This window comes from Episyrphus balteatus, chromosome 1 (genome assembly GCF_945859705.1).
Source record: "Episyrphus balteatus chromosome 1, idEpiBalt1.1, whole genome shotgun sequence".
Lineage (NCBI taxonomy): Eukaryota > Metazoa > Arthropoda > Insecta > Diptera > Syrphidae > Episyrphus > Episyrphus balteatus.
Window position 1 is genome coordinate 2,114,509 of NC_079134.1, and position 18,316 is coordinate 2,132,824.

General features: G+C 28.0%; 1 protein-coding gene across 2 annotated transcripts in view; it reads right to left on the reverse strand.

Annotated features, from left to right (window-relative positions):
- The window catches only part of LOC129906414 (cGMP-dependent protein kinase, isozyme 2 forms cD4/T1/T3A/T3B), a 122,611-nt gene that overhangs the window by 86,446 nt on the left and 17,849 nt on the right, over nt 1-18,316 (reverse strand). The window lies entirely within an intron of this gene.

Consider the following 18,316-nt stretch of genomic DNA (forward strand, 5'->3'; position numbering starts at 1 on the left):
GAGGTTCTTTTTTTTTTTTTGTTTAAAATAAAATGATATAGTGCCTCTCGCATTGAAGTGGCAATGGCAATTAGTATTCAATAAGTAGGAGGATTATAAATCAAAATGGGGAACTGGTGATAAAATGAGACTATTACGCTTTATTTATTACCCAAATAAAAATAACTGATCGCAATATTATTTATTTGTTGCACAAAAAAAGAGTAAATAAATCAATTTTTTTATGACAGATTTGTATTAATAAGGAGTTAGAACCAATAGCTGTATATTATATTATTATTTATTTTAAATAGAAATAGATTTTCAGGGTAAAATTAAAATTATTATTTAAGATTTCGTCACACGTAGTTAGCGGAAGATGTAAGTTTGTTATAAATTGGAAGAAATAAAAACTGAAGTAAAAATTCGAGTTCATCGACCAATACCAGATTTATGTTGACTAGATTTGTCAAATATTCACCTTTTGCCTTGACCACTTTCTGTTTTCTTTTTGCCTATGATCTATTGTAAAACGCAAGGGTTTTCAGTGTGCAAATTTGATGATGAGATTGATGAGATTAAAGAAAAAGTTAAATAAATTTAAAAAATATATATACAAAAAAGTTACGTATACACCTCAGTGACCTGATTGCTTAAAAAATTACAGCTGTTTTTATAGTTGTTGTACAAATGTACAGACACGACTGTGGTGAATATTTTGAGCTAAAATAATAATCTTTCAGATTGTATAAAATTTATAGTAAATTAAAGTGTAAAAAACATTGACAAAATGTTGTGCAAAGAAAAAAATTTACATTTCTTCACTTTTCTCGTGAAATATTGGTGATTTCAAAAAATCATTAGGTACTATTCTTCTAAATATATTCGAAATATAATTTTATTCTTTAGAAAAAAATATAAAGCTTTTAGATGGTATAATTTTTTTTTAAATATTTTCATATAGAAATGATAAAATAATCATTTTTAGCAAAAAAACAAAACCGACTTCCATGGATCAAAACTGTGTTTTATGGTTTTTTAAATAGTTCCTATGGCTAAAAGTGAACTAAATTGAATTATCAAAAAAAAATACAGTCGAATTGAATACCTCCTTCTTTTTGGAAGTCGGTAAAAATAGAAGAAGTTTAAATTTTTTCGATTAATTCCAAAATAGTGATATAATACAGTAAAATAAGGTGAAAAAAGGGGTAAATCTCGGAATGAATGCTAATAGAAATTTTTTTTTCTCAATATCTTCGTTTTGGCATTTTAAAACATACCTCAAAAGTCTAGACAAATCTAATGTCCGCGAGTCGCGGATGCCAAAATCAAAATCTAAAATCAAGACAATCTGACGTCTCTGAAAAAAGTTATACCAGTTTTTCATCTGTCAACCCATATTATTATAACAGTTGCAAACTTACTACCGAAAAACCCTTAAAAGTTATGGTAGAGGAACCAAATTTTGCAAGAAGGTTTTCATATCCATTATTATTAGGAATAAAAAAAATGCAATGAAAAAAACATTCATATCTATGAAAAATTGGTATTTTTTTTTAAAAAAGGGGAAATTTTGGGATATGCACTAAAAAAAATCCTGGTACAATTTGGAATTAGTGCTAATAGGCTAATTTTTTTTGTTTCTATCTTTGCTTGGGTATTCTATAACTTATGTCAAAAATCTAAGAAAATCTCATGTCCGCAAGTCCTAATTTTACGGGTTAAACTAAGTTAGGTGCAGATTTAATAAAATTAATACGAAAAGTTTAAATTTGTATATCGTCGGTCTCATAAGAAAACCTCGTAACTCCACTTTTTTCAAAAATGACTTTTGAATGCTATTCTTTAGAAAATATGTCAGCGGAGCAACCCAGAAAATTTGGGTTCATTCCGAAAACTCTAAATAGACTTAAATTCAAATTTTGCACAGCGCGTTTCTTCCCAACTATTCTGTTGTTTGTTTACTCTTTCGTCTCTCCTGTAAAATTTTGATTTTGGGAGTTAAGAGGTTTTCTTATGAGACCGACGATATGTATAAAAACATAAGCGACATGATTTAAGGGTATTTTTTAACACTTATTCCAAAAAAAACTCACAATAAGTCAACCTGACCATCCCTGAAAAGTAATGCCCCTTATTCATGTTGATCTGACACAAATATCTGAAGTGTTGTTTTTCAATTTTTTTAAAATCTGCACATTATTTTCAAACCAGGAAAATTAGGACTTGCGGACATGAGATTTTCTTAGATTTTTGACATAAGTTATAGAATATCCAAGTAAAGATACACTGTATATAATACCATTGTCTATTGTTGCTAATTTTGAAAGTCTCCTTTCCCGCTTTGACCTTGAAAATCGCGACTCGCGGACATTAGATTTTTCTATACTTTTTAGGTATGTTATAGAAATCCAAAACGAAGATATTAAGCAAAAAAAAAAATTTCTATTAGCATTCATTCCGAGGTGAAACCCTTATTTGACTGGATTAATAGTTTAGTGACAATAATTCAATTCAATTCATAGAAGTATGCAATTTTTCATCAATGTTTTCTTAGTTTTTTTTTAGTATGTTGGCACGGATTAAATAATTGTGGAAAAAATGTCACCTTTCATTTATCATCTTTGTTCACACTCTTTCAAAAAAAAAGATTGTCAAAGAACAAATTATCCTCTTTTTGAAAATGGTTTGACTTTTTTTATTTTTATTTTTTAGTAGTTTATAAGTTCAAGATTTTGAAATCTTTACGTAAAATAAAAGGCCTATTATAATGGAATCAAAAGTTGTCACTCAAGTTGAGTTCTCAAGTAAGTATGCTTAAATATTTGAAATATTTGCTTCAAGATTTTCTTAGTTTGTATTATTTTCATAACTGAAATTCATACAAATGCTTTGGTTTCTTAACGTTTCAAGAATCTGAAGCATTAAAAAAACTCCTCAAATGTGCACTTGACAAAAACCTCGACTTGTTGTTAACTTTTCTTTAAATTTCCTTGAACCTGTTGCAAAGGACAATATTTTTATTTGCAAATTATTCGTCTGTCACTAATTTTTCATGCACCTTTAATTATCAAATTCAAGGTTAATCTTGTTGTTTATATTACAAAGAAAACAATATATCAATTTCTTGCATGATTATGATGTTTTATTTTGTATATTTTTTTTTTTTTTTTTTTTTATAAATCCAAAAAATTAACATGCCTTTAAGTCCCTATAAGGAAAATAAATAATTTACCTTTAAACATCTCAAGGCAACATTTTTTAATATCAAAACAATATTTTTCCATACCGAAAAAATACCCATTACGCGGTCAAAAGGATTAACGACACCGAAAAAAATTACTTCCCGATAATATCGAGGCACAATTATATTTTAAATTATTACAATTTCAAGATTCATCATGCTTTATTAATGAAGAAGAATTAATAAAACAAAGTATCAAAAAACTGGTTAAAAGAACTTGAAATATGTATATCCCATTCCCCAGAGAAAATATTCTTCTGGTATTGAAAAGAGAAACATGATGCTAAGGCAAATTGTTAAGTCTTGTTGCAAATGATTAAAGAAAAAATTGCAAACATTCCAAGAAATCCGATGAAACAACGGAAGAAGATCGATATCTTTAAGTCGGCCCCTAAGGAAAACTGATGTTAACATAAACCTCGGCCTGTGACTTGTTGCACAGGCACAAATACCGTAGCCCGTAACTTAATCACCTTTCAATTAATGGACTACATCTTCTCTACCAACATTGGCAAGGCTTTATGGACTCGTTTAACGATATAAATCGTCCATTCGATGTCTTAAGTGTTTAACTTACAAGCCCCAAGGCAGGAGCTACTAATTTTTGGTTACATCGGATATCACATTACCATCGCGTTTCGTTATGCTTTAAAAAAAGCCGCATTTGCATTGCCAGTCAAGTGCAGTTGTTAAGCGGCCATAATCGCATCCACTAAATTAAATTTCCGTTTATTTTAGTATCAGTGTGTTTGTGTGTTTGTATTTGACTTGTAATTATAACCGCATTTATGGCTGCAAAGTAACTGAGTTTATATCCCCGAAACATCATAAAGTGTGATCAGGGTTGTGTGTTGTGCAATAGCAAATAGATAGCTCTTGAGTCTTGAGGTTAGTTGACTCCAGTTTATTGGACATAGAAATGCACTCTGATGTCTATATGTGAATTCATGTGACAATAATTTTCTTGGTGCACTAATTAAAAATACAAATACATGGACACTGAACGCGCAAACAAGCAACGACCTCTCAATTGGATCATACCAGTTGTGGTTGCATAGCGACCTCAAACCACAAGAAGTAAGATCGTTGCGTTGGTTGTGCAAATTTCCTTAAATTAAAAACGACGTGAATTCAGACTTGAAAACTGCAAATTTACATGTCAGATCTTTTGACGAGAAATTATTTTGACAGGAAATTCTTTAAAGTGTCTACTCGGTTGGAGGTCGTGTCTTGTGAAATGTGGAGACATGCAGTTTACCGAAAACCAGTGACATCTGGAAACCTCCAATGAAGGTCTCGTTGAAGGAAGAATTTCTTGTTTTAATAAACAAAATTGATACATTGTTATAATTAAAACAAAAAATGAAAACAGGAAAAAATAAACTGGAAACAACCAATATTTTTCTCAGATTGTTGGTGGCGATTACATTATTGTGGTCAGTTATAAAACAATTTCCATAACTAAAAGATACTTCAATATTTTTTTATTTTATATTATCTTAAACAAACATTCTTTTTCCCAGCAATAAAGCTAGAAAAAGAACCTTTTAGAAAGTACTTTAGAAACGTACATATGTCCCGATACGACCAGGAGGAAACCCATTTTGAACTCAATTTCAACAGAAAATCTATGGACAGACGACAGACCTCATTTTTCTATGCTAAAGTCTTAAGTTCCAAAACTTCATCAGAATACAAAATTTGTGTGCTTTACAATACATTCGTACACAAGTAAACATAAATAAATGCAATAAAAGTTTTTGCAAGAAGTGAATGTGAACTAGAAGAGACGAAGAAGTTCAAAAGAGTCAAAAAGTACCTATAACTTTTCCAGCTATACTGGAAAACTTAAAAAATTATTAGAAATCTGATTTACTAAATGTTATTAATAAATATCGTTTAAATTCTAGGTTTAAAAGTTTTAAAAAAAGTTAAATTTTGAAAATCCATACGATTTTTGGATAGTTTTCCTATTTTTGAGAATTCTTAATTTTTCTTGATACATCTAGAATTTAAACGATATTAATAAAATTATAAAAAAAGAATTTAATTTTTGTCATAAAAAAGTGATTAGAAGTAAGTTATTTACAGTTGCAAAAATGTGGTGTTTTATTTCATCGCAAAAGTTCAAACCCTCTGAACTGAAAAACTGTTTGATGAATAAATCTGTAAATCCAGATTAATTTCAAGTATATTAAACTTCAATAATTAAGTCTCAGTTTAATCTTATCGCTCATAATTATTATAAAATAGCGGTACATTTTCTAAAAAAAAACTGAAAAAATGCCTATTTTGATAGCTTTTCTAAATTGATCTCAAATGTAAGAAAACATATGTTTAACTAAGTAAACTTAATTTTTTTGTAGAGAACTAAATGAAATTTTTAAATGTAATCTTCAGTTTTTTTGTAAAGTAATATGTTGTTGAGATGTTGAAAGTCAAAGTCAAAAGTATGGTTTTTTGTTTGATGCCTGATTACAGTAAAAAAAATCATTGAAGTTTGAACCAAAAAGAATTTTGAATCCAAATAAAAAGCCTTTTTCTAAATAATAATAATTTTTTCACAAAAAACTTTCCAATTTTTTTAAAATTGGAAAGTTTTTTGGTTTTTAAACAGTTTCAACGATTTAGCTATTTTACCATTAGAAATAAAATATTAAAATCAAAATAAAAAAAATTACGATTTTTTTTTGTTTCCTTAATTTTTTGCACTAGTATAGAAAAAACACCCTCTCATCCATATGATCATGGTCTTTTTTTTTAATCTTGATGCCTATGAACCATCAATATATTTTAACCAATCTCCTTTTGAAAACAAAAAATTATCAGCATTAATTTTTTTATGTTTACAAAAATACGATCTTATTTAAGCAAAAAATACAGCAGGTAAGAGTTTGAATAAGTAACACAACATTTAATCCGCTTAGATATTACATTCTTAATTTATAGAGATGGCTTTAATTAGCATTCTACACTGAACCAAATCCTTACGTAAATACAACGAAAAAATTCGTTGAGCCAACGAAAATTTAATTAATTTTCAGCCGATGAAAAATTTAATTGGCTCAACGAAATGGCTTTCATACGTTAATGAAGAATTTCATCAATTAACGAAAACTGTCGTATTTTAATAAAATTTTTCATACAAATTTTTGATGGAGAATTAATGAATTTTTACATCACTTAACGAAATTTTTTCATCGATTAACGTAAAATTAAATTAAACACGGTGATATTTTTGATGAATTTATGAAAGGAACTTTCGTTAGCTAACGAATTTTTTCGTAAATTTTATGAATATTTTAATTAAATTACGAAAAAATATTCGTTAGCTAACGAAACTTTTAGTTGGATTAATTATTTTTTTAGTAGTATATATTTATTGGACTTGTTAAATTATTATTTTATATAGTCCAAACAAAAAATGGCGTTTCGACCCGGTGGAGCTCACTTGGACTCATCAGTTGACTTATCGTGAGACACCTTGTCGATACGCAAATATTTTTTATATTCAGCTCAACTTACATAGATTTTTAAACAAAAACCTAATGTGAACTATATCCAGCAAGATCAAATTTTTAATCATTAAAACAGAAATGCACCCAAGTCTACGTTTTTTTTTTTTTTTTTTGTAAGGCAACGATATTTCTTTCGTTAGATGATGTATTTTTTCATAAGCCAATGTAATATTTCATTAGTATATGAAGAATTTTCATAAGCTTATGAAGATTTTCGTTAGTTAATGTTGAATTTCATAAGTTAATGAATTTTTTCGTTACTTATGTCGTTTTCGATTGGACGTCCAGAAGCGTCCGGAAGCATTCAGAAGCCTTCTGCTACCGTTTTATTGGCATGAAAATGACAGCCAGAACTCTTCTCAGGAGAGAAATTCTCTTCTCGATTTCAAATCAGAATCGAATCAAGAAGCACTAATACATTTATACTTACATGTCAAAGAAAAACTCAATCATTGTTTTTTTCTGTTTTCCATTCAATTTTTTTTTGTTTTCTGCAAATAATTTGTTAATTTATTTTCAAACAAATAAATTATGCCTTTAAAATATTTTCCAAAAGGAATTTCCCATTTATTCGTTAAAAATTAGGTACAATCTTCTTCAAATATTAATTATTTTTCAAGTCGTATGCCATGTTTGACATTTTAAATTTCAAAGAAAAACAAACACAAACACAAAAAAAAACAGAATTGAGTGGCGATTCAAACTGTTTTATTGGATTTCAGAATGAGTGAATCTTTGAGTGATTCCAATCGAAAACGACATTAATTAAAACTTTGATAAAGTAAGGAAAAAATTCTTATTTTTATTCTTTAAAATGAGTATGAAATTTTTCGTTAATTGATGAATCTTTTCATTTAATTGGATTTTTTGGCACTAAAAAGGGAGAAAAAGTGTATGAAACGTTTTCATTAATTGATGATAGTTTTCATATTACGAAAAATTACATATTTTCGTTGAGCCAACGAAAGTTTCGTTGGGCCAACGAAAATGCAGTGTATGAAACGATTTTCGTAATTTTACGAAATTTATTATTTTCAGTGTATAAGTATTACTCAATCATTTAATTGTTCTTTTTTTTTAATTCAGTATTTTAAAGGTGAGGCTCAAGTTGCCATTTTCTGGACATTTACAAAAAAAAGAACAAGAAAATAATTAACACACCTTTTAACAGATAATAATAACTATTTTATAAGTCGTGAAATCTTATTTGCATGCAAAAGCTTAACTCATCTGTCAATTAAAAGTGATAAAACGTACAAAGAGTAAGAATTAAAAAAAAAAACATCTGCCAAATGAATAAATTAACAGACTTAAAGATGAATACTATTTTTAATTAATTGAAAGACACAAATCAACCGTTAATAGCAATCACTTCCACATTTGATTAAATATTTTTTATCATTTTATTGAAATTGATAAAAATCAAATAAAAAAAAAAAATTTAATGGATAAAATTTGCAATCAGTTTTGTGAGATATCGACAAGATAGTGGCAAATTACCACCTGACAATTTAGCCATTCAACTTCATTTATTTTGTTTGCTAAAGTGATGACTAAAGTATAGGCAAAAAATACAACAACAAAAAAAAACGAAAAAACCGATAAAGTGTTAACTTAATTAGAGGCTTCAATCTCAAGACTTGATTGCACTATTAGCTCGAAAAATGACTAAACACCTGGAGTTGTTTTGGCAACACAACTGTGAAGCAGGAATTTACTTTTCTGACTTTTTAAATCCAAAAATAGAAACATAGTTTTGCCAAAATACAAAGTAAAGATAAAATCTCTGGGGGCGTTCGTTTTTTTTTTGTTTCTTTTGAACTCTTCCATTCCTACAGTCGTAACCGCAAGTGAAGATGATGAATGGAAAAATGTCATGAAATGGAAATTTGGATGTTTTCACTCGCGTGGAATTGCTCGTATGTTGTTTTGCCAAAAGGTTTGACTGTCACATAAATCCTTGCCACTTTATAACCAGTTATCGTGAATCGACTGCATGGAACGCCTCGACGAAGTCCGATCGATGCTTGCTGTGATAATTATACTGTCAGAGAAGTCGAGGAGAAAGATCTGTTCATTTGCACAGCGTGTGTTGTCGCCTCGTACAATGGGGTAAATGAAGTGGAAATCGGGATTAAAATCAGTAAGCTAAAACTTTTGCAGGCTGATTCATAACGAGACAGATATTTGTGTCATTATAAATGAGTGTGAATTGAATAGTTTTCTGCGATTTACGCCACATCTTTCATATAACTTGTCCCACTGTATGTGCGTTAATAACAAAAAGGTATATGACCGACAACAATCTTCCTTGCCAGCAAGATGTTGCAAAAGCAATTTGCATATGGTCAAGAAGTATGCATCAGATAACCAGTCCACACCGAAAATTGTTTGTATGCACATCAAAATTTACAGCTAACCGTTTTTGATTAAACTATATACTTAGCTTAAACTCCAGCCTCATAGTTATAAGTCGATCCAATTGGAATCGATTGTCAGTTAATTGGTGTCTTGTCTTAGAAGGTGTGTCTGCTCTGCACTGTCCGACCCCAACAGCAGCCGTATGGTTGTCCACAAAATACTCATGTGTCTACAAATACCTATGATTAGACCAATACAAGGCATCTAGTCATGTAACGGGCTACTTTTGAACACAAAGTAGCTCCCAAATGAGTTGTCCCACTTAATTGTTAAAGTGTAGGCTGGGCTTTTTCTTATATGTGAATTGTGGAGATTAGAGGTTGAATCGATAAAGGTGAACTTTATGATAAAACTATAAGCTTAATCTTGATCATTGCAATAGATTAGGATATCAAATTGCGAATTTAAGTTTTGGTTGTTGGATGGGTGGGGCATTATGTTGTAAAAGTAACTTATTGCAACTATTTTATAATTTATTAATTGAATGAAATATTGGAATGGCTAACAAATTAACTACATTAATGCATGAATTTTGAAACTTTATCGTGTGTTTTCTTGTTACTTTTTTAGATCTTGATTTTCAGAGTTCACATACGATTGGAAAACGATTTAGGGGCAACAAAAAAAATAACATGCATAGCTGTTACATATAAACGTGTACAGATTTTTCGAAAAGTGCAAACATCTTTATTTTGCAATTTGCAAATACCATAGTAAAACTTGCAAATCTGACATTTTTATTATAGAATATTTTGCACATAGTTTTTATTTTATAAGTCTAATAGGTATGGTGACTCCTGAATTTCAAAAGAAGTTTTTATTGGATACCTTTTAATTTGACACTAATTTTGATGAAGAGCAAAATGGACCTTAAATAACCTTTAGCTATATAAAAATTTAAAATTACATATCGTCGCTGTAGTTCTAATACCTCGGCGATATATCTTTAATAAGTATACTCTGGAACTCGAATCGTATAACGGTCTTAAAAAAGTGTGAAACAAAGTTCTATACAAATTATTGATTAGTTCGCTGATTCGTTCTAATAATACATACATAAGTAAAATGAGTTCGACGAATTTTTTTTCGCTTGAACGAAACTAAATTTGTTTTGTTTTTGCTTAAAAACTTATTTTATGATATTTTTTCTTGAATTTTTTGAATTGTACTTTTATTATTTTTACTCTGCTATAACACCCGATGGTATTTTTACTTGCTCAATAGGGCAAGTATTGGTTTCGTGTAAAAAAAAAATTCGAGGTTTTAATCAAAACTAACATTACGATGATGGAGAAGTCAGAAAAAGTGGTTTTCGTCATGACGTCCGTCGGTCTGTGCGTCCGTCGGTGCGTCGTCACAAAAAGCTGTACATTAAGCTGCAGCCTAAACGGGTTGAGGGATTTTCTTGAAATTTGGTACAGATGATTTTTTTGTAATTTCCAAGGTTGGTTTTTTTTTGTTTTTTAATATCTCGCTTTAAACGTATACCTCCCATACAAAGTTTTGGAGTTATTGCAACTTTCTCGAAAACGGCTCTAACGATTTTAATTAAATTTAACATACGTAATGGTGTTTGCAGTTCTAACATAACTGCGTTTTTAGTTTTGCTCAAAAAATGCAGATAGTGAAAATATGACATTAACTCTTTTTTAAATCGCGGATGTCGGCTCTTCCCGTACATCTTAATGGATTTATTGATATTTTCTCGTAAATGACTCTAACGATTTCGATTAAATTTTACACAAGTAATGTTATACGTAAATCTAACGTAACTGCATTTTTAGTTTTTTCTCAAAAAATACGGATAATGGAAATATGACTTTACATTTTTTTTAATCTTTGATGTCGGCTCTTCCCGTACACCGTTAATAAGTTATTACAATTTTCTAGACTAAATTTGACATACATAATGCTTTAAGTGATTTTAATATATGTAGCTAATTGTGTTTTTTGTTTTTGTCAAAAAAACACGAGTAACAAAAATATGGCGTAAGAAAAACTAAAAAAATTAATTTCGTATTTTTGCATTTCTTATGAAATTCCTTAAAAAAATCAAATTTAAACTAAATTCAAATATTTTTTTTTTAAATCTTTGACATAAAAGCTACTTTTATCATAAGAGCAAGTACGTGCGGCCCCAGTCGTGCATTTTATTTCATTAACATGTTCGTTGTTGACTTTGGAGACTTCAAAGTATTTCGTTTCGCTTCAGCTGCGTACTAGGCTTTATGTCGAAAAAATTCGATCACATAGTTATCTCCCAATTTTTAGCATATATATTTTTGGAGAGAAGCAAACGACGTTAGCATTTGCACACAAAAATATAGGTAAGAATACTTATGCTATTAACAGATTAGAGTAATTGCTTGGTATGAAGTCTCATTAACGTGAATGCGTTTATGCCTCCAGCTAAAAAATTTTGCTCGAACGTGTTCCAATTATAATTATCTATTTTTTAGTAAAAAAAAACGTATTGAGGGGTTTTTGATTATACAAATTGTTCTATCATTGCGAAAATATTATACAGTGCCTTCTTCTCCCACAATTATAGCAAACATTTTGATTTATACATTTTATTTGTATTTTTGTAAGTGTCATTTACGTACTACACTTGCATATAAGTTTTTAAAATAAATTAATAAAACAGTTAGTAGGTAGTTAATTAGTACTAGTAGCTAAATGATTTTTTGGGAAATATTACAAAAAAAAAAAAATATGCATTTTCTTTGTATCTAAAAATAAATTTATTAAAAACAATTTAAAAAAAAAAGTGCTTATTTGTGTAATATGTAATTTGTTTGTGTCTGTTAAAGTTAAGTAAAGTTAAGAAAGGTCACGGAATAAGGAAGTATTTGTTAAAGTTAAGGGTATGTTCGTATTAAAATATCGGTTAGAGATTCTGCGTTGAGTCATGTAGTGTCATAAGTTTTTACAATAATTTAATGCTACTCAGTTTTCGATTAGTTATTAATTGAATGAACTATTTTATAGTTTTAAAAATGGAGATGAAAAAAGAAACATTTTTGGTAGCAGTTTATGTTGCCGAACAAAAAATATACTTTTCTGAAGGTTTTCGGTGTGCTGAACTCGAATCCAAAGTCAAAAAAAATTAATCAGCTCCCGTTTTTGAAATATTACCGTCAGAAAATGTAGTACTTCGGACCTTATTCTTTTATATGTATAAGGAAAATTGTTTGAAGTTTGATCATATTTAGTAACGGTTTTTATAAGAACTATTTTCCCCCTTTTTAAATCTGTTTAAATCTTTCCGATATCTTTTTTACTGCCCGAGATATCCTCAGTTGTTTGGTATTTTTATAAATTTTATAACGTCATTATCTTCTTTATGATATATGAAGCCAAGCCCACTGACTTCAGTTTAAGATTTCTCGGGCAATACGAAAGATATTGCAAAGATTTAAACAGGTATCAAAAGATGGAAAACAGTTCTTATAGAAACCGTTACTAAATATGCTCAAACAATTTTCCTTATATAAAAGAATAAGGTCCGAAGAACTCAAAAGAACGTTTTTTTGCATTTTCTAACGGTAATATCTCAAAAACGGGAGCTGATTAGTTGTTTCTGACTTCGGATTCGAGTTCAGCAGACCGAAAACCTTCAGAAAAGTATATTTTTGTTTCGGCAACAAAACCTTTGTAAACCCGTGTTATTAACTATTAAATAGTCATTATTGACTATTGAAATACTCAAATATGTATAACTATTTTAATAGTTAAAATTGACTTTTTAATAGTTAATTTGGAGAATACGAATACTTCGATTGACTATTAAAAACTAATTTTTAAACTATTTTAATCGTTATCCCGATAATAACTATTTTGTTCTCTGATGAGTGCAAGTTTTTGTTTTCCTAACCTTAATTTAAAAAAAAAAAAAAAAAAACATTAAAATGAATTTTGAAGAAAAAATGTTTTGACATTTCTAGTTTATATTATTTTCGTCTATCAACTTTGCCAGGAGATGATTTTTATTTTATGAACACTTAAATGCTAGGCTTTAAATAGAACTGATATAAAATTTTGAATACAAATTGACTCATCAATGAAGAAGCTGCATTTTACTATTATCTTGATATCTATCTCTGCAGAATATTCCTAGTCATGCCTCAACTATCTTGTAAACAAAGTCATAAAAACCTTTTAAAAATACTCAAGTAACAAGTTTGCTTAGAATTTTACACATTGCATTAATACAAAGAACTAAGTAACCAGATGAACGAAAGTTAATTAAAACGAACAATGAAAATATTTTATGACTTTTAGCATTTTTTTCTTTTTTTTGGGTAATAAACTTAAATTTTTGGAAAAAAGAACTTGAAAGATTTGTATTGTTTAAACTATATTCGTGTTCAACTTGTAAACACATTAATAATGAATATTTAATTATCTGATTGAATGTTTTCTAATAAACAACATAATTTAGATTTGAAGATTGCAATTGCAAAGAGTTACAGTCACCACCGCTTATAAGAAACAAAAAGTTTATCAAGCAGTATAATATTTTAAATTTTCATTTTTCTAGACTCGGTAATTCGAGAATTTTATTTTGCTATAAAATAAAATGGAGTGACTTCAGTTGAACACAGTCACCTTTCAAAGCATAAAATTGTACCTTTCTATTTTTTATTGCAGTAATAAAATAGCCTTTGCACCAAATTATTGTTAAAATATAAAACATTATTAAAATAATCTTTATCAGCAAAAAAATAAGATTAGAAGTACGAATCATACGTCTTTCAGTGAATGATTTATGTTCAATAAATGGTCGAGAACGACACTATTTTTTTGCTACTCAAGATCCATTTACATATGATTTTTTATTTGTTTTTCAAACAACACAAATAATGAATTCACAGCCACTCAATCTTTACTTGCAAAAAAACAAAATTGTAAATATTTTGATTGATCATTACCTGCCACAAAGCTATTTACAAACTCATTTGGTATAATTCTAGTGGCGTTAAGTATTTTTCTCAAATCTCAATGAATCTATTGTTAAATTTATTTCAATTTTGTATTTTTTTTTGTAATTTTTTGCTTCATGATATTATTTTTGTTTATAATAGCAGCTGTTTACGTAGTTAGCTTACTACAATCTTGAAGCAATATGTTAAAATTAAGAACAAAAGAATTTCAGATAGATACCTGAAAACGTGGGAAACTATTTTTTTTTTTTTTTCATTTTCGTGTAAGAAATTCTGTCATCAGGGATTTTAAAATTTAAAAATTCTATGAGTGCGCAAAAAAATTGTTATTGTTTATGAGAAATATGCTTTACACAATGAAAATAATACACAAATTGTTTGGATACATTGTTGTACTTAGAACATATGGCTACTTATCAATGTTAAATATTCTTAGGTTTTTTTTTTAAATATTGTACACGATTACATTCTATTAATAAAACATTCTTGATGTGTCATAAGTTTTGTGTAAATTCTTTAAAACTATTACAATAGATATCCAAATAGTAATTGGGCGAGAAATTTTTGACAATTTGCCATACAAAATATTGTTTGTATACAAATAAAAAACATTTGTTATTAAAACTATAATTTTTAAAGAAAAACAAAATTTAATAAAAATTTTCCATTTAATAAGGAATTCTGTTTTCAATTTCTGTGAGATTCTCAGTTGGTACATCTTTTTGTTAAAAAAGGTGTTTTATTAAAATATAATATCTAATTGCATTCAAAAAATATCTTTAAAAACTACTTCAATGATCCTTTTTGGCTTAACTTAAATTTTTAGATTTGCATTTGAATATTATGAATAGAAAAATCTTGATATGATAGCAAGTTGCAAAGTGTTTTCAGCGTTAAGTCATTTGTTCAATATTCAAAATTCAAAATATTCAGAAATTTAAATAAAAATATGGTCATGAAATAGCATTTTTTGGAGCGACAACATTTTTTGCGTGGAATGTGTATCTTCATTATCCTGGCTCCTCCCAACTTCCTACCATTGCAACAAATAGACTTTTTACAATAGGGACATACACCCAAACACTTTCCATTCAAAAATTCTGTCCCTCGAAAAAATTGGTTTTCATTGTCTTATTTGAAAGATTTTTAATTCAAATGAAGCTTTCAAAAATAAAGTATGTACGTACAAGAAAAAAATGGTGTGAAAAAGGTTTAATAACAGCTGAAATGATACTCCACTAAAAATTGGTTAAAATCTATCAAAATATTTTAGGTGAAAAGGTTTTTTTTAAAGAGGGATTCAAATCTGTACTAAGTCCCGCAAACCAACTGCATTGTGCTTCATTTTATACACATATTTCGAATTGTATCAGTATTTTATATTTTTTCACACGGGTTTTGATTATATTTTTCTTGTTAGGTACACACCAAAAAAAAAAAAACAATATCAATTTAACATTTTTTAAATATCAAATTAACATTTTTTTAATATCAGCCAAAAATGCTCTATAAAATGTGTTTTATGATATTTAAAATGTTAAAACAACATTTTTATTATCAGGATGATATTTAAATGTCACATTTTGGAAATTCTTTTTTTATATTTTATTAACATTTTTTCATATCAATTTCTCATTCCAAATTATTGAAAAATATTAAATAAAAAGCTCTTAATGTGTACTAATTAAAAGGCGCTTTGTGTTTTTTCGAAGTAAAATGTATGATTTACTGAGAAAATTTGATCGGCAGTAAGATTTTACTTCACATAGTGTGGGAGAAAATAAAAAAACAATTATATCACCTATAATAGAAAAAATAATATCACCATTATTTTGTAAAGAATATTCCCTTTCAGTAATGTTTTGAAAAAAGGAAGAAAATTCTTAAAATAATAAAATTAATAAAAATGAAAAGGAAAGAAATAGGTTTCATTATAATAAACTAAAACGTAAAATCTAGTCAACATTTATATTTTAAAATTTTAATTGTCAAAGTGAAATGTTCACTATCCACTTTAAAAAATCCACTTAAAAAAATGTCAAAATTGTCAAAGTGAAATTTTCACTATCCCACCTGAAATTAAAAAATGTCAAAATGATATGATAAAATATCAAAATTGACTGTTGGACGACTTTTGTCACTGAAAAATGTTAATTTGATAGCTGTTATTATCAAATTTTTTTTCGGTGCACCCTTTTGTTAAGTCGGTAATAACTTTTCTAAGAGAAATTATATTGACCAGATTTTTATGTCATTACTTTATATTCTGCAACAAATAATGACTTAAAAACATCTTCAGCCCTATCGGCAATACAATTTCCCTGGAAAAATTTCTCTATTCCGAAAAATCGGTATCGGCAATACTTTTTGAATGGAAAAATTTCCTAGGAAAAAATTCCCACACAAAAATACCTATCGGGAATGAAGTTTCTCCTCCGAAGTATTTCTATCATATTTTTTATGGGGAACAGATATTTTGAAGCCAAAATGTACGTGTTTTTCTTTCAAAACATTCTGTTAAAAATATTAAATTATTTACTTCCTTAATCCAACAAAAAGCAAATGATATTGCAACTGGATAACGCAAAATAGTAGACAAAAATAAAATATAAGAAAACCTTAAAAAAAAGCATGGAACTAAAGGAGACCATTCCGAGAGCATTAGTTTGCTGCTTTGGTCGAAGAAATGATCAAATTATGTGGAATGCCTCAATTTATTTCAGTTATTTGTTTATCATGTCAAAAAAAAACAAAGCTTAAGGAACTTTATTGATTGATTCTTTAATTAAAATTGAAAACACAAAACTAATTACATGTCCATCTGAAGAAACAAACAAAGTAATAAGTTGGGCAAAAAATAAAAAAAATTATTGAATAAAAATCCACAAATCAACACCAAAGAAAAAAATTATATAAATATTGACTATTAAACATTTTAATTGTTTTTGTGCACTAAATACAATCAAATTAGAGTTGTCAAAATTTTCGAAGACATGTGTTCGAAGGTTTTTTTGTTTTGTTAAGTTGGCTGTACTTCTTTCCCGAAAACGAAATTCCGATGGAGATTGCCGATAAGGAGAACAATTCCCGGGAGAGAAAACCTACTCCCGGGGAAATTTCTCACGTGAGATTGCCGATAGGGCTGCTTTTATATGATTACGATTACGAGTGCATTCCACAAACAATTTGTTTTTTTCTGTATTGTTGACCTTCACAACCTCCCTTTTTTTCTGCGAAAAAAAAACAAACTTCCAACTAATATTTTTTTTAGACATATTTCGTTTTTTGTATTGCTGGATTAAGTACTTATAATTCTTATTTTACCTTTTTTATTTTTTTTTTTTTTTTAGACGCTTTTGAACTTTTATTCTTATTGCAAAAGGAAGCTATTTGTTAAATTTCATGAGGGCAACAATTTTTCATAATGATTTTTTTATTTTGTATTTATACTTCTTAAGTACGAAATTCAAAGTTTTTGTTCCCTTGTTATTTTACAATAATAAATTAAAAGTATTTAATCATTTTTTTATGAGCGATAAAAGGTTCATAATTTTTTTAAAATTAAAAACTTGAAAGTTCACTATGGCGTATACGTATCTCTTTTTTCTACTGAAAAAGAAATAGTTCTTACAAACTTTTAAATGGCTGATCAAATGAAAAAAAAAAAACTTGCTATTTGTTAAATAGATAGGTATCTGTTAATTTTTATTTGAAATTAAGAAAAAGGCTCGGCGGAACGATCCTTGAATCTCAAAGCCTGAAAAAAATTTCTTAAAAAAATAATTTTTGACTAAAAAATACATACTTCTTAGACTGGAGTAACTATTGTTAATTAAGAACAAATAGGAACCAAATATTTTTTTTTTTTAAAGACGGTAATTTTGAAATTATGAAAATCAACTCAAAGCTGATAAATGTTTTTAAAATTATTGGCTGGTTTTCACTAAATCATAAGGAATACATATAAAATTTTCATCTTTGGTTTTTGTTTTCTACATTAAATTAAGAAAATTTAATGATTTAAAATAAAAAATTAAGCTGGGATCTTAATCTTTATTTAAATAAAATGCACGACTTTGTCGCACGAACTTGCTGTTAGAGTTCAAGTTGTTTAAATTTTTAAGACTTTTTATATAGAAACTTGGGAAATGTAGGTATATAAAAACAAAAAAAAAAACACAAAAAAAAACTTAAATTCATTTTTCAAA